This window comes from Rhopalosiphum maidis, chromosome 4 (assembly GCF_003676215.2).
Source record: "Rhopalosiphum maidis isolate BTI-1 chromosome 4, ASM367621v3, whole genome shotgun sequence".
In the NCBI taxonomy this organism is placed as follows: domain Eukaryota; kingdom Metazoa; phylum Arthropoda; class Insecta; order Hemiptera; family Aphididae; genus Rhopalosiphum; species Rhopalosiphum maidis.
In genome coordinates, this window is record NC_040880.1 from 36,686,278 (window position 1) to 36,706,199 (window position 19,922).

General features: G+C 25.9%; 1 protein-coding gene across 2 annotated transcripts in view; it reads left to right on the plus strand.

Annotated features, from left to right (window-relative positions):
• Window positions 1-162: 162 nt before the first annotated feature.
• LOC113556291 (cadherin-23-like) overlaps window positions 163-19,922 on the plus strand; it is a 36,885-nt gene continuing 17,125 nt past the window's right edge. Inside the window, exon 1 of one of the 2 annotated variants that reach the window (XM_026961157.1) lies at window positions 163-448. The gene's annotated coding sequence lies outside the window, so the exon portion shown is untranslated. The remainder of the gene's footprint in view (window positions 449-19,922) is intronic. The other variant, XM_026961165.1, reaches the window with a different exon arrangement.

Genomic DNA, 19,922 nt, shown 5'->3' on the forward strand with positions numbered 1-19,922 from the left:
ATTGCGATCTAGTAGGAGACCCGCTAAAAACGAATGAGAATTGAATTTTCCGGTTCACATCACGCGCGCGGCCCGCCAACACGTTCGAGTTCATCACCGTTCCCCGGACGACGACTCTGAAGTCTGCACTCTGCACGGTCTTGCTGGTCTCAGTCTCTCGCCGCACGCGTTTCCCAGTCGTCGTGTGTTCCTTCCTCGTATTGATTATGATATTTTTCCAGTGCACCGACAATTGGTTTGTCAGCTTCCTGTGTCTATGCGGTTGTCTGCAGTGACAATACTCGTCATTAATAACATACTTATTACGTCAATATTATTGCTATAACAACACGAACGCAGCCGGCCGTCCTGTGATATTCGCAACTAACGAATAAAGTTTATAAATTTTTCCGTGGAAGTTTTGATACTTGCTGCAGCCGACAATAAATAGTGGATTATACCTACACAGGTGAGTTTTTTTTGTATAAGCATCTACTAGATCGATATTTATGTATAGGTCTTATACTCATGTACAATAGTATATTATATTGTCATATTGATAGCTTATAGGAGTCAATGTTATGGGACATCTAAATATAGTTTTAGTTTAAAAAATGATTACATTTCATTTACTAGAAAAAAGGATTTTTTTTTTTTTTAATCATTTTATAATACAATTGTTGGTATACCTATATAAAATATAACATATTAATTATCTTTTTTAAGTTCAAAATTGAAAATTTTATGTAGCAAAACAAAAAAAATATCTTTAATTTTTAGGATTTAAATACTTACAAAATATGCCCAAATTAGTAGATATATTTTTCCAAATTCTAATTTTTACAATTAAAACTATTAATGAATTTACTTAACTTAAGACTTCAAAAAATTGTAGTTAATATAAAGTTCTTACTGATCAAAATTGATGATTTGGCAATCAAAAGTTTCAATTTCAGAATACATGAGCTACCAGAATCTATTTATATAATAGAGGTCAATTTTTATATAAAAGAAAATACGTAGATCTTGGTTTTTGCTGTTAGTAAAAATATTGAACCCACATGATTAAGAATTTTTAAATTGTACCAAATAAAACGCTTGCCAAGCCAGAGTTCGGCATGTAAATATTCTTGATTTTCAATTTTTAGAAATTTATTAATTGTATGCAATATGTATCATGTATGTATAATGTATTTCATTTTCATTTTCATTTTATGAGATAGATCTTCAAAACCAGAGAGCAAATTTTGTTGTTTGGGGTCTTATTAGATTCATATTGATTTGGAGAAGTGCAGTGAAGATTTTCAGAACTTTATCTTTTATAGTTAATTCACTACAGAGCTTCAAAATAAAATTAAAACACATTTTATTGGACTTTTTTTTATGTTTTTCAGCTTTATAGCTTTGTAATGAATTAACGATTTAAGATAAAGTTCTGAAAATCTTCACTGTACTTCTCCTAGCCAATGTGAATCTAACAAGACCTCAGATAACAAAATCCGTTCTCCGGTTTTGGTAATCTACCACGCTAAATAAAAACCTAGCAAAAAATAACTATTTTTTTTTGAAAATTTTTAATCTCACATTTTGTAACTAATTGATAATCTCTTTTTAATGAGCTTTCAACCAATTTTTTAGCTATAATAGTTTTGGAGAAAAGTTAAAAAAAAATAGAAGTTTTGAAACTGTTTACGCCGACGTTTTTGTGGATTCAAATCGTTATATCGCTTGGATGTGATATCGGATCTCTCTCATTAATATTTTATGTTAAAGCTAGCTTAATTATCCACCTACTCATTACAACCTAGTTACATTTTTATCATTTTCCTATTTAACACAAATTATTGAAGTTTAAAAAATTCAGACTTTTTTCATTTCAATTACCATACGTCCATACTTATTTGATTGAAAATCAAGAAAGTAAAAAGTATTGTAGGTATTTTTATTTTATTTTTTTTTTCATTTAATTTTAATTATCCGTAATTATTATAAACAAACTATATATTATACGACTACTTAAATACCTAAATAAGATACACCTGCATACATATTAGTATATCATATATTTTGGTTATAATTATGAATACATAATAAATAATCCACGAGTAAGATTTTTTCCAATAGGTAATCGGTTTTTTTTGTCACGATCAAATAATAATATATCTGTTCAAAAATAAAAATCATTGATGTGTGTAGTATGACTAGTATCTACCATTAGATATATAGCTAATATAGATTATAAATATAATATATTGTATTATTTAGTGTATATGTCTATTAAACATTTTAACATTTATATTTTAAACCTCACATATGTATATCTACACTGAAATCGTTATCGTCCGCATTGCGATGAATAATTACTTCACCGTGACGAGTCAAAATGATATGAATGTATCTATTATTTGTCGTTTTACTTGTGTATAATATATTTAATTCAAATATGAAGTCGTTAAAAAATTATACTCCATTATAATATGTAAAATAATAAAAATATACAATGTGTTTTGAGGGGAAAGACCGACCGACGTCATACGAAAGTATATCTAAAATTATGAAGAAATATTAAAAATACCATTTAGAAAGGGGAGGTCTAATTTTTTATTTTTTAAATTATGGGCAATTTAACTTTTTCTAAACAAAACCAAACCTACCACGCATTTTTTTTGTTTCTCCAAAACTTTTCAACATTTTAGCATAATTATTTTTATTTTAAAGCTATTTAATTATGCTATTAATCATCATACGCAATTAAACCAGAAATTATGCAAATTATTATTATTAAATTGAAAAAGTAAACATTTTTTATCGAAAGTATTTCTCCAAATAATTCAGTATTTAGTATGAGTTTTTTGTATATGTATTGTTTTACTAAACAATACCTAGAATACCTTATAAGTTTAGTTTTCATAATTTTAGGTATACTTTCGTGTTTCGTACAACGTCAGCTAGTCACTTCGGGAGTATAATTCCGGACCCTATAGTACAGTTTTGCGTGGCAGGCGGGGCTAAACCGAAATTACAAATCTTATGCCAGTTCAGCGTTTCGCGCTGAATCGTAGTACTGTTTGTAATGGATATAATTTGTAATACAATAATTTAAAGTATCCATCGAATAAATTATATGTTAATAATAACATGAATCATTTTATATAAAATATAAAATATATCAATATTATAAATTAATTGAGTATAACCTGGTATATAGGTTTTAATACTTTTGTAGACAATGTAAATTGTAACCCCGGAGACTGCAAAAGCTGGCCCAGTCCAACTTTGAAAATTTACTGGTCGATTATGCTCACTGGTTAGTGAATAATACTATGATTACGATTTATAATAAAAGATACAAAATACGATATACAATATACGTATATATATGGTTATTAATTTATTATTGTTTGTAAATGTTAAAGTTTAATTACATATAATATATATGTAATACTTGTTCCCAGGTAGAATATAGTTGTGTATAATTTAACCCATATAGAGTGTAGATACAAATTCTAGGTTTATCATATAATATGATAATATTATATTATTTCTTAGAACATATACTTGTATATGATCTAAGTATTATATTGTATTTATAATGTTTACATCTATTATTGTATCAATATTCAAAACTAACAATACAATTTTGTTTTTAGAGTAATTTAACTAATTTATTTAGTTACGGTCAATACTATAAAATGTGTATTGTATTTAAATAAACCTTGGTATTGATAATATAATTTATAACTATGGATGTATTATTTAATAATAATATAAAAATGTATATGTAATTGTTCTTTTAGTTAATCACGTATTATTTAAAGCAAAAAAAAAAATGTAAATGTTTAAACTTATTACCTACCTACCGGCTAATTATATATATATTTCTTGCAGTTATTTACTCGAGTTTTCAATCTGAACAACTAACCTTAACCTAAAAAAAAATACAAAGACGAATTCTTACAATAAAATATTTTAAAATTAAATCTTTTTTTTCCATTATTTTTAAACGTAGATATTATTATACTATCATTTTCAATTATTTAATTACTTACTAGAATATAATAAAAATATAATTGATAACCATTAAATAAGGTGACTAGTGCCAATATAATATATTATGTGATTCAGGTATACTAGCTATTTTTACAAAAAAAAAAAATGATTAATGACCTCCTTCATATACGAGTATATTCAATATAATTATTGAAAGATTTATTTTTAATTAATAAAATAAAACTATAGCTAGGATATGTTTTCAGATATATTGATTTTAAGAAAAAATTTAAAATGTATAGTACATGTGCATTTTTAGTTATTTTTTTTTTATCGTCATTCGAATATAACTAAAATTCAGAATTCTGCACAACTTTAAAATAATATCCCTATTCTCTACTTAATAAATTATAAAAGAAATATTAACTCATAATTTATTAGATCTAATGTACACAGCTTAACTAACTAATAAAATATTACCGAACCTTAATACATTTCTTTTATATATCTTTAGGCCGTAGCAATTTTGCAAAACATGCTCCTCTAACAAGAATGATATCCATATTTAATAACAACCAATAATTTCGTACTTAGATACACCCATCATATTCATTCATATTTTTAACACATAAATTCTATTATTACTATATTTAACGTATATTTATTATAACATTAATATTTTGTTTTGTAAATATTTTTATCTTAATGTTATAAAGCCTTTGGCGTTAATATATATATATATATATATATATATATATATGTTTGTTTATAATATTATGCTATATTGTTGCCTATTAAAAAAAAAGAATATATAAAATTAATTTTTACAATTAATATAGTTTACCTATTATAATTAATAATATATCAGTTATAAAAATTTAAATACTTCAAATATTTATAAAAAAAAAATTTTTCGAATACCTATATATATATATATATACATAGCATTTTAGCATTTAAATTTTAAATGTATTAAAAATAAAGTATAATGTGGGTATATAAAAAAAGGCAAGTGACTACAGCTCTCTTGTAAATTAAGTGTCGAGTGAATGTGAATCACTTTATTATAAGTGTGTTTAATTTAAATTCGATAAATGATAACATATAATATATTTTTTTTACATACATAACTGTTTTCCTACTTCCACCGTGTAGGAACTAACATATACATATCTTTTTTTTTTACTGTGTATAAGAACTTATATATCACATATGTATATTATGTAAGAATTACGTATGGAATTATTTAACTGTTACTCTCGTGTAGGAACTTACGATTCCCTAAAAAATTGTTACAATTTTTTACGATTTTAGAGATTTCATAAAAATTTAGCATCTAATGCATATAAAAAAATTATACTTGCGTATTTTAATATTTTTATACAGATATAAGAACAAATTTTGTAGGATCTTGTATTACATTTTCAAGAATTTTGAAAATAAAAAACTAAAAAAAATTAAAAAAATGTATATGAAAATAATACAAACATATTTAGTGAGAATTTCAACTATCTATTGTAAATTTTTATGAATTACAATAAAATATCGAAAATTGTTTGTGGAAAAATAACTATGTTATGGGTAAATACCGAATGTCGTAAAAATTTGAATCTAAAATGTTAAAAAAATAATATTGCTTTCGGATAGAATTTAGGTTAATAATAAAGAACCGTGTATTAAATTTTAAAACCATAGGTATAAAAACTTTTTTTAAATTTCTAACAACAAACAAACTAATCAACTATTTTTTGCAGTTCATATGACATTATGTCAAAATTTTAATTTTAAACGCTTATAAAAAAATATTATGGTTATAAACTTATAAAAAAAAGAAATTTCTCATACCTATAAAAAACTCAAAAATAGTCAGAATATTTTGAAAATCTAATCGTTAATTGAAAATTATAATATAAACATTTTGTGAAAATTTTAAATACCTACAATTAATCATTCCAAAGTTATACCTAACCTCAATTATGTCGATTTGCGTAAAAATTCTTCTTCTTCCTTAATTTTTGTTGTTTTTTCCGAGTCTAATTTTTTAATTTTTAATTTTGGTCTCTCAAAAGTACAAATTACAACCAATTTTCTATTTAAAACCACTCTAAAAGTTGAAAATAGAAGCTACTTTATCACCTACTTATCGTGTAAATATATACACACATATACAAAACATGTCAATGTAAAATCAATGCATTCATCGTTCCACTCAGAATCTAAAATGTATCTTGTGTAACAAAGTTATTATTTACCGTTTTGAAAATAAAATTGTAAATTTGACATGCCCTGTAAACTATAATATACATTATATGGCTATATACTATAACGTGTAAACTATAAGTTATGATAATAGTGTTCTAGTGTTCATATATTGAACCAGGATATATTATAAACATGAGCGGGTGTGACCTACAGACCGTGAATGGTCAACGTTTCCACTCGGTTGGGTTCATCTGCCCAATGTATGTATATAGGTTCAGAAAAACGTTAATGATTTTCCACTTAAAGCACCCACGTATACGTTTAAGAAAGAAAACTAAACCGGGTTACTGTTACGTCGGAATAACAAATGCCAATTTAGGCACACCTGCATATTTTCAATAAACTTGTATTATTTTACTTGTGCAGTTTATGCCATGGTCAGATGGTGTGTAATTAATATATTGCGGTATGTTTCCGAAACAGCTATTTCTAACGTTCAGTACCTTTATTTTTTTTCTTAATCGCTAGATGTAATTAAAAATAGATTCCGTTAGATCAATTCGTCACATCTATATAATTGGATAGGTGACATCGCATACAATATAACATATTTCAGTTTTGAAATAATGACTGGCGTATTATATAACCTTAAATATACGAAATATTTTTTTTAAATTATAAACTATGTTATTTTTAATTTATTTATTGATTTTTTTTAGCGTTTACGTTTTACAGTTATAAGTAAAATATTAAAATATATGTACTATAAAGTGTGTTTCCTTTTAAAGGTAATACAAAATATTTCAGTTCAGAAGGGGTTTTTGAAAGAAGATAAAGAATACAGAAATACTTATTTTTTGATGATTTTCAAATTTGTAATTCTTTCAGCGTGCATGTGCACAATAAAACTTGCATTTTATAAAACAGCAACATGTATTTTCAATAATTCGGATAGACCAAATTTTTAAGTCTTTAACCTCTTGACCATTTGTCAAGAGTTAATGTTTATTACTAATAAAAACAGACTGTAAATGTAATGTCTATGTTGAAATAATGAAGTCGGTTTATTGGGATGAACTATATCATTTAGAGATTCATGTATTCATAATTTAATTTCTTTATTTTTACCATAACAAAATAAATTATATTATTGCTACTTTAATTGAAGTGGAAAAAATTTGTCCAAGATTACAAAAAATGAATAAATATGCTCTGGTTATGTTTATCTCCAGCTGTTACACACGTTTTCGATAAATATTCTTAACTATTTGTAATTTGTATAAAACAATTAACATTTTCTTTCGTCAATAATGTTCTGCCTATTTCATTAAATAAGGATACTTTTTCGCTATGTGACCAAAAGTTTTGCAACATATAATTATTATATTTATTGACCATTATCATTTTTTTTCTTCAAATAGATACCTTGTAATAAATATTTATGGTTAACGTACTACAATATTTCCTTAGCGGTCAGCACAAAGAAATTTTTTTTTGTCCTATGATAATAATTATTATATATTCGTATGACTTTTATTTTCATAATAATAATTGATCATTTACACATCTTATTATTCTAATTATGTAATAAATTTGGAAGATTAACTTGTATTATTTGTTATACTTGGTATAGTTCTGAAAATTAAAAAATTAATCTTCTATTGATAAAATTATTGATGTGTGTATCGTTTATGAGCGCTCTGCTTTCCAAAAATCAACCGGCTGTAAACATTTGTAAAAGAAGTAGAAAAGAACATTATGATTATTTACTAACCGTATCCTTTTCCGGGCCCACAAGTCTACTATAGGTAGTATTTTTTTTACAAGTTCAAATTTTCTTATTGTTTATTTATATTACTCCCTTCAATATTTTTTATTATAATTTTATAAATATCGATGTTATGGGTTTGGACACAAATATAAGATAATAATTAATAATGTATAATAATATTTATATCTTTCTATATTATTTATAGATTTTTATTGGAATATAATTTGTTGTGATATTTAGATTATATAATTATATATTATATATTATGTAATATCGTATAGAAAGGTTACTATATTAATTTATTTTTATTTCACGTTTTCGACATAAATTCGTGTGTAAGAGATGTTCACGAACTTTTTTTCGTGAAAACTATTTCATGATGTTTTGTGTTTGAAGCGATGTACTTACGAAACCAAATTGCACACAGAAAGAGCAGAAATAATAATTACGTTTAATATTTTGTGCAATTTAATTAGCATCATAATTTTTATATCTTTTTTAGTTTTTAGAATATTTTTGTATTATTATATGAGCACGAGCTCTCGGGCTACATGTTTGATAACAGTGAAACTTATATGGAATTAAATAATTCACACAAATTTTCTTAAAACTAAAAAAAAAACATTAAAAATCACGAGATTAATGAAAATAAAATGTTGAAACGTCAAAATGTCCAGAAAAATTAATTCTACGAAATAGTTATCTTCAATTTTTTTTTGAAAATTATTTTTAACTTTTTCACCAAAATATAAAATAAAATTAAAATATAAATTAGCTATACAAGTACTTGTAGTCCTTGTCTCCGCAAGTCTCATAAAAAAAATTTAATATTTCCATTATTTCAGGAGATATTGCAATGGATAAATCCTTACGGGATACCATGAAATATATTTATATGTTTATGAATTTACCTAGAGCCATTTTTTCAAAAAATTAAAAAACTATGATATCCAGGAAGCCGCACAGGTTTGAACAATCTTTTTTTTAATTGTGGTATATACATTTTTACTTTATTAGTACATATATTAGAATAAAGATAGTATTATTATTTCATTGAGAAAATGGTAGGCAATAAAAACATAATAATACGTCTTAAATTTAGAAAATATAGAAAAACTTTATCACTATAATAACGCAGGTATAATATAATTTATATTTTACGGATCTCGATTGATAATTATCCAAAGAGCCGCAGGTTCCCGACCCCTGCTATAGTAAATACTTTGAAATTTATATGAATGTAATGTGAAGAATATCTATTAAAGGACGTGTTAATTGGTGTAATCGAAATGGAATATAAAATATAAATTATAAGTAGGTATACGTTCTTTTAAAACTCGTCAATCCAAGTAATCCAACTCATTAATTGCAGTCAATATAATATATTATATATGTGTATGTGTATATGTTGGCACAATATACTATGGGCATATAGGTACCGTTTAAAATGTTTAAGTTTGTGCGCTTAAAATAATGACTTGTATAATAACCAAGACAAACACGAATAGCGTGTTCCACGACAGCGTCGATTGCCCTTTATACAATAGGTAATAGTATTAACTATTAATAGTATATCTTAAATTATTTTATTATAACAGTGAATTTCATGAGATACGTCCTGTATAATAATATATATTGGACATTGAATTGAATATGTTATAATATCAAGCGAATGTACATAACTTAAATAATATTTTTTATACTGCATATACATATATAAATTATGCTGTAAAGAATAGAGAGTATGAAGACACTCGACGTTGACTGGAACACAATCGATTCGTCATCGTACTAGTTTAAATGAAAGGAGGGAGTTATGGAATGGGTCTTTCTGAGCAAAATGTACGTAGGTATATATTATATATGTCATATAAATGATATTCTATTTATTATTTTGCCGTTGTTTTTTGTGCTTTACTATAATATTATTTAGTCAGCGTCCTATTGAGTTAGGTTTCTATAGTTGGTGGCCCAAACGGAACGATAAGTGACGAGGAGATGATCTTCTCTTTTGTTACCCGCAAGGTCGTTCATGTTTCGGGGAAGAAAATAAAACATGTATTAGCCACGGAATTTTCGCGTTACGGCTTCTGTGGCTGGAACAAAAATCTCCTGACGATCGTCAGCAAACCAAGCAGGTATAGGTAGAGCTGAATGAGATAGGGAGTATGACTAGTATGAGGTATGCTAAATGTATAAGTGTAAATGCGTGTCGGGCTAAACATGACTAAAAATTATAGATAGTTCATTAATACATACGAATAGAGACGTATTTAGAAATTTGGCGCCTGTTGCTAATGTTTTTCTACCTCTCCCCTCTGTAATCCCCGGTGGAAAATTGATTATTTAATCAAAAATTTCCATTAAACAATTTTTAGTCGTTAAATAAATTTACTCTTCTATATTAGAATATATAATATAAGAGTGACTAAAGAATTAAATGTTACATGTGTTAAATGTGTATATGTCAACGAAAAAAGAAATATCCCTGATTGTTTGTCTACATTCACTGATTTTATATTTAACAAAATATGATTTCACATAAAGATGAGAATATATAGAAGTATGACTATAACAAAGACCATAGTATTTTTGTTTATGTGTTAAATAAAAGTATAGGTGTATTGCTGCAGGGTACCTATAGTGCACTAGTGCAGTGGCGCATCAAGTGGGGGTGGCACAGTGGCATATGCCCCTTTATTGTTTGTTAATAAGCTACAGAAAATATTTGAAATTATCATTATTTTATTTATATATTGATATTATTTTAAAAACTAATTAAATACCTGTATAATAGTCGGAAAGTCGGTGTTGAAAATGTATTCATATTTTATATTAATTTAGTATATAATTTATAATAAATTTACTGAAAATAAAAATAATGTGTCACTTAAAAAATTTCTGAATCCACCGCAGCAATAGCGTGTGCTTATTGACTCTTCCGCCGTATGTCAAATGCATTATATAATATTAGAACTAGCTAAATTAGGATTCGAATTTTGATTTCCCGAAAATAATGTACTAATTATGCAGTTAAGTACTTAAAAACCCAGGATAAATATGTGTTTATTATTATTTGATTCTTAGCGAAGCGATAAATTTATTGTTTTTACAATGATTTATGTGTGTTTTTTTGATTGTATAAATATGTTACGGTAACTATGTTATATCGAAATACGAGCATAATGTTTTTCGCTGGTCATTAATGTTATTTTCTTATAAAATAAATATGAGATTTCTAGTTATTTTTATGAATAACGTTAATATTCGTATGAAATGGGAAATTTTGATAATAATCAGATACGGTATATTTATGAATTATTATTATTATAATTTTAATCATCATTGAATGATTTTGCAGGTTTAAGTAAATCTACCAATTAAGATAGATTAAAATTAGACGATCAAAAAGTTGTGATAGAATTTAATTGACAGCCCATTAAATTAAAATTGGGTTTATTACTCTGGTTTATTTAACATTTCAATGTTAAAGCACTGGCTAGTTTTGTCAAACTTTTATTGGTAAAACGGTTTCTAAGTGCATATTTCAATATTTGGTATTGGTTTGTAACGATAATACCTATAATATATTCGGTTAATAACACGATTAACGTTATTATTTTCCGTTTCACGTCATTTATCATATCATTAATATTTTTTGTATTTGTTATCGCCTTTTGAAGCAGTGAAATACTTTTTTTAAACTTCGAGAGCAGTTTATGATAAAAATTAAATCTAGTTAGTATTTTAGGAAGTCAATATCAAAAATAAAACATTAATATAGAAACAATTTCAAATACCTACTTTCAAAACTTTTGGGAAAAACGGGAATTCTTATAAAAAACCAATTTTTGATGACAGTCTTCATTTTTGCTGTAATTTAATATCAAATAGTTGTAGAAACACTACTACACTAATGACTTGAATTTTCTCGAAATATTCATATTGTTATTTACTAGGCATGATATTTTTTTTAAAAAATGTTGAATCTTTTTGTATTATTCATAGACGTTTTAAATTAAATAACAACACATGGCTTGAAAATTTAAAAAGAAATTTCTTATAACTTGTTCATATGTAAAATTAAGAATCTTAAAATACATACACACAATCTTTTTTTTATATTTAAATTTTTACAAAATTGAATACTTCAATGAAATATAGCGATTTTATTTATATTTCTGTAGTTCAAAAAGCATTGTTCGTAGGTAGTCGGGACTTGAAAGTTCTTATCACTATCTATTAATCTATAAATTATTATTTACTACACTACAATTACAATTTTCAAAAGATATACGTAGTATTATGAAATATATATACTAGTTTTAAAGTTATGATAAATATTGGTGAATATCGAATATAAATTCATTGCACATACACAAGATTTAAATTTCAGATAAATATCTTTATTTTATTATTTATAATTTGTTGACCATAATAATATTGAAAATTGCAGTAAATATACGAGTATATGTATATTAATCATCTAGTCTATAAATTCTGAATTATTCTCTTAAAAGCTCCCAGTAAGTAAAAATTTCACTAAAAACATTTGATACTTCATTCAGTTCATTCATAAAATCGTGAAATCAATATATAGCTCATTTATTACAGATTTATAGTAAAGCCTAATATTTTTGTACCATACACTGCTAAAAGATATATATATATATATATATATGTATTTATTATAGATAAAGATCATTTCTGTCTATATTTTCCCGGTGCTTATATTTATGGTCTACTTATATTTCATTACATACAATATACACATGGCATAAACATTCGTAAATATTATAATATGCACTTAGACTGTCGTGAGTTTCTACAATACACTGCTGTATTATTATTATTTTTATTGTAAATAATGCGCTAAATTATAGTATTTGACGTGCTGCACTAATCGGTATTTTCACCGATTTTCTTGCCTGGATTATAACTAATAATGGGTATAATAATATAATACACCACATACCATAACCACCGTCAAAATGCAAACGTTTAAATAAGGCGTGCACGTTTCGATGGGCTTTCGCGAGATATACATGGAGAAACATTCCATTTCCATTCGTATATCTGTTGCCTTCACCATTTCCACAACGAATCGTTAATATTATTATTAAATATTATGCCGTTAAATAATATGCGTATTATATTTTTGCATGGGAATAATAGGCAATAGAAACGGTAAACCTACCACTTATCATTGATTACCAATAATTAATATACACATTATACATTTTGGCTGTATTGTCCATCTTCAAAAGACCAGTTCTGCTCGCGGTATATCTCGAATATTCATAAACCTCGCCTATAATCGCCTACACTGTATATAAATATATAACCCAATTGTCCCAATTTTGAACAAGTTTAGTATGCACATCTTCATTATAGTGGTAATAAACAATAATATGTATTATATGGTTCGTAGTGAACGGTTGTGCAACAGATTGTATATAATTATATTTATTCATTAACAGGAAGAACAATAAAAACGAAAAAATACAGTTTATAATAATGGTCATTTCCTGCACTGCTTAAAAAATTCCAAATCATGCATAACTCATAAGACCGCAACGTCGATAAGAACAACTATTAGATATAATATATTTGCGGTGTATACTGTATATTAAAGGTATCGATGAAGACAATAATATAAATCAATAAGACAATAAATATTAAATACACTATGTGTGTATATAAATGTTCATTTCTGCAATTTAATATCTCAACACGATCATTATATAATATACATTTGGTAATTTAACTTTAAATACTTTAAATTGCTTCATGGGTTACATATCTTCACAATTCTATCGCAGAGAATGAAATAAATAAAAATCGAAAATACTTCGCAGTTTGCATATTATCTTGAAAAAATAATATAGTAGATATATTATAATTATTATTGTTACGCTGCTACTGTCTAAAGTTATAATAATTACATATTAATATTTTTTTATATTATAGATTTTATACATATATTAGCTTGACTGTAGTAGATTGTTAATAGATACTGATAAATCAATACCATTTTATACCAATATATACCAATATATACCAATATATTTTATATATTAAAATCATTTCTATTAATATTTTAATGTAAATACCTAAAGTACCTAACTGAATAGATAAACTTTCGAGATAGTGTTATATTAAAAATATTGTCAAGTATTATCGAAATTTCAAAATGCTTTAAACCAAATTTGAATTTGATAGGTTGTGAAATTTATATGACAATAATCTATATTCCATGAATCTATCACTACTTCTATTCGGCTATAAAATATACATGAATACTTAAGTAATATTATATGTTCACAATCGAAAGAAAAAGTAAGTAATGAAACAACCATGACGGGATAGGATTAAGAAAATCTTTTATATTTAATATAAATAAATATATATTATGTATATAATATACAGTAATATAATATGTATATTTAATTTTAAAACATTCCAGATCTGGAATTTGAAAAATTATAAAGAAAAATAATCATCGGTCAATTTTTCGTTTGTGAGAACGCTTCAGGGTAGGTGGTCTTGCCATATGCCATAAAAGAGCAAATAAATTATTTAGTAACTTTTTGTCTTTAAATTATATAGTCTGTTGTTTATTACACATCTAATTTTTGCATGACATCATTACACCACCTTGCAGCGTTTTTTTTTATACTAATTTAGTGTAATACCTTATTTTGCAACTACAGTACACGTTTTAGGGCTCACTTATAGTATATTATTTTCAATCATTACATACTTAGAACTCGTAACTTAGGTTTTCTGAATCCGAACAACTGTAGTACAGTAACACCTCGTAGTTGCGTCGATCATAATGGAATAATATACATTTCTTATATCGCTTCTGAAAATGGAAATCTTTTTTAGAGTCGATATTTTTGAAGTACGTTGATGATAAAAAAATACATGTTTTTGAAATTTAGTTGAGTGTATTTGAAAACAAAAAATTCCGAGTTATACCTCATAAGTTATAACTATAGCAAGTACAATTAACCCCTTTTTTTAAACGTCTCAAATATATGAATGACTTGTATGAGTAACCCGTTGTAACCCAAAACCAATAATATTATATTTAAATAGCTCACAATCCTGCAGTACACATATCTACTATAAAAAACTATAGATACTATAAAAAATATACTTTCTCATGTGTACAAACATAACCACATATTATTGATAAAATACCGCAATATTATAAGTATACCATTAATCATATTATTGTATTAACTCTATTTTCACTTTTATATTGATCTTAAGTCATATAGTGTATAACCATTGCATTACATGACTCGATTTTAAAATGTAAATAAAATTAGTCCAGAAAAACGCATATATTACATAAATAGAATATAGATAATATATTTTATAGTTTCATTTAATGCAAAAACTAAATTTAAAAAAATTAAATATTTTGTTTATTATAAAAATTATAATAGGTATAGATAATTCATTTTGCATGCCGTTTCAAAATCATGCTTTTTTGGTTTCAGTTTATTATTATTATTATTATTATTATTACAATTTAAATTTGTTGTTTATAAGTTGGTATGAACGTATATTACATTAATACATTATAGATGAAATCATATAGTTTTGTCTCGTATATTTCGATGCCGTATCTAATATATTATATAATATGTATAGAGTATAGAGTACAATTCGTGGGACTAGACATATTATCCTATTATTAAGCCCCCAAAAATCGATGGAGATGACACGAACATATTATTTTATTCTTCGATTATGTCAGAAAATTTATACGAGAAATGCGGTCAACACGACAACGGCGAAAATAATTATTGCCGATCATCCCGCTACACGTTTCTTAACCGATCGCGGTTTGTTTATGATGTGCTACAATATCGTTATGATTATATTAATATTATTACTAACGATTCGTGTCGTTGTATATTATTGTTATGAGAATCGCGTGGTTGATTCAGGAGACCCGCACGATCTGATCCGTAGCATCCGCGTGATGCGATAGGTTTGCACGCGGCGTGCCGAATAGCTGCGGGCCGATGAGCCGGAGAAACCACATTATGTTGTCTATGTTATATTTTGTATGCGGTGTGTATACGGTCCGGTATCGATCAATAGATATGAATCTACTTGTGTCGTGCACATTCTACGTCTTTTATTCTTAGGATTCAGATACCTCCTGTACAATATTATACGTAAAATATCGTAAAACCTTATAGCTTTATTTGAGATAGATAACGATGATCAAAGCTTATGCAGGACCGTATTGAGGTTTGGTGGGGCCTCTGGCGAACCACTGCATTTGCGCCCCTCCCCCCAAATGAGAAATTTGCATTATTACCACACATCAATTATGCGTATAATATATAAATATTCCATAAATTGTCAATATTTCAAATTTTGTGCTCAAACATTCAACAGCCTTCACATAAATAATTTTTATATAGTAAAAAAATTGAGCGAGACTACTGTAATAAGTTGTTAAATTAAATAAACATTTTTCAAATATTACGTGAAAAAATTATTACATAATTATTAATTAGTATTGAAATTTGTACCCCTCTTAGAACTGGCAAATGCTCTCTTGTCCTGCTCTGTATACGGCTCTGAGCTTATGTTTCCAATTTTTCGGGAGAAATAAAAATTAATTTCATACATTTTTAACTTTAAATGTTTACAAAATGTAATATAGTTAATTTGTTAAAAAGCTAATACAGTAAAACAATACAAGTAAAACGAACAAGTAAAAGAAACCAATGCCGAAATCTATATTTTTAAATTCAAAATATCGGGTTATGATATAGGTTTTTTTTTATCTTTGTTGTAATTTTTACAGTACATGGATACTTAAATAAAATTATAAACTAACTATATTATTTTTGTTTATTTTTTGGGGTATTTTAAGTATAAATTATATTTTATTTATGTATACAAAATTAAATAGAATATATTAAAATATAAATTTAAAAACAAATCGTTGAACCATTTAATACTGATTTAAAACCCAAATCTTATTTCAACCCTTAATTTATTCTTTTTTTAGACCAAAATTTATAACTGAACCGGACCCGATAAAACAAAAGGTACCAGTCTCAGACTATATAAAAGTAAACTTAAATTGTATGTTTCTCTCCAGGTAATCGGAAATGGTAGATATTATAAACATTTATTGAAAACGTATACTTTATTATATATCTACGTGTTCTATATTCATTTGTGGCTTTTTCTTATTTTATTTACAAAATCTACTAGAAAATTATACCGGTGTTCGATAACCATACACATCTTTCAACTACTATAGGTATAATAATAACATAATAATGTATCTACCTAATGCACATGTCATGCCGCAATGATTAGGTTCACTGGACTTACTAAACACCATGAGCCATGGCCAGTATTTTGTAACCTCCGGAACGTCGCGACTTGCGAGTCATCGTGCAGAAATCAGTTATATTATTATTGTCATATATTTTTTTTATGTTTACATCTCTATCAAAATAAAATAACGTAAATACTACATTTTTGTGTGATAATTATGTAATGTATCTACGTACAATTTTTTAATATTATTTATTATTGACATTGACTGCAGTCTGCTGCAACGGTTCGTCCTCAGCATAAGTACCTGCAGTTGTTAAAAATGTTTGAGTTAGTTTTTGTTGTAGAACAAAATAAAAAATTCATGCCGGAAATCGGAATGGGTTGCATGAATTGTGCGTAACAGAGTAAACAAGCATGAACCTCGTGGCCTCGTATCTACATCTATAATGTGTAACAATATTTATAATTTTTTATGAATTGCAATAAATATTTGACCAAAAGTACATCTATGCGGCATCTATATCATTATAGATTACCTAGTAAACATGTTATTTTAAGCTATTTTATAAAAATATCGTTTTTCTACAATATTTTTATATGACAATATTCAATAGAATATTAGAATCTATACTTTTCAATAGTATTTTTGAATCTTGTTTTTACTATAATTGCTGCGAGTAGAAAATAATAATATAGATTATAGAAAATAATAATGTCACATTGTTGTTGGCAACGTAAAAGTAATAATTTTATTATTATAATATTGGTCATCATCTAAATAAGTAAAATCCTACTAGACAGCTTGTTATCAAATTTGTGCATGTTATGGACTTTAATATCTATTTATATTTTATAATATCCATAATAGTATATCTATCTAAAATTTTAAATATTATTTACTATTCATATTTGTACACGAGTATCGAGTCTCGAGTACATGATAGACATTCAGTGAAGAACTGAAGTCGTAGAGACTAGAGGCATAATCGTAGTGACGTGTGGTGGAATTTAAAATTAACTGTACGATTCGATAATTATTAGTTCTCAAAATGTAAAAAAGATGGTGCGTTTCACTCCAAATTTATAATCAGAATTTCATTTTTTAAAAGATATTGATGGGAAAAATATTTTGTATAATATGTAAACCGATATTTTCTATAGAACATGGCAAAACAACAGATATAAAACAACATTATATTGGCATTATCAGCTGCACCAAAATATGATTGAAAATTTTATAAATTATTATATTTAGTTGGGTAATTCAAGTTTCCTGTATTTTTGTTTTATTTTATGGTCACCCTAACTAGCCCACTTTTACCAAAAGTTAAAACTATAAATTATAATCTATTCAAGTGACAGCTGATAATGCCAATAGGGTGTTAATCTGAAGTTTGGCCTCAATATACTCATTTAATTCTATAGTTAAATAAATACATAACTAAAATTGTAATACATCAAAGTATTGTTGTTCACAATATTTTTGTTTTTATTTCATTCTATATTACAAATAGTGAATTTAGTGACTTAACCTATTTTATTAATAATTTTAGGCGTAAAAAAAACAATTAGCTACCTAATAATAATAAATAGTTAGTTCCTCTTAAATCTTTACTAGCAAATGTTAATTTGAATTTGTTAGCAAAATGTGTTCTGTAAATTTAAAAAATAAGATACAAGTTATCAATATGCCAGTGGTGTAGTGGAGGGTATACGTGGGTATACGGCATATACCCAAAATGCTAACATTTTTAAATGCGTATAGGAAAGAAAATAAAACAAATACTCGGGTATACGGTGGTAGCCTTTTGGATGATAACCATATTACCACAATTTATTAATAATATATATATAATTTGAACATTTCTGATTTTTTTTTTATTCTCATAACTCCAAGAGAATTGTTGTATCAGAATAATTAATTATGATTAAAAATAAAATTATATGAAATAGGAAAATTTAAAATTGTCCAAACGTCATAGCTTCTCAAATTACTCGTGGTTTATTTATTTATCATCAGAAGTCATTAATAAACTGTAAACACTGAATACTAGGTAAACATAATAAATTAGGTAGGTAATAGATACTAATAAGTGATAATACAATATGCTTGTCATTTATTACATTTAATTTAATAAAACAAATACTTAAAATTAAATTAATATTATGAGTTATGACGACGGCAATATGGTATATTTAAAACATGGGGAAAATGAAATACAACAATTGGGCCGTAGATTTTTATTAAATACATCTGTTCTAGTATAAGGAATGAGAAACTTTATTCATAAATTCATAACAATACAATTAATGAAGAAATACAGGAATTAAATATACTAATGTGAACGGGGATTTAATTTAATGTTTAATGAACATAATATGTTCAGATCTAAGATCTAAATTGACAATAAAAAATATAACAAATCTTATGTTTATCAATATAAATGGGCCACCTCTTAATATAGGGAACCCAACCAAATATGTTGGAAGCTGACTGTTGCAGCACAGATCGGCCGATGATAACCGTTCAAGAAAAGTGGAGCCATTAGAAAAACAAAGTGGAAAATTTTATAAATTATAAATAATAAATAAATACATTTACTATAATGGAATTATATATTAATATGTATTTAAATATAATATAAATTTA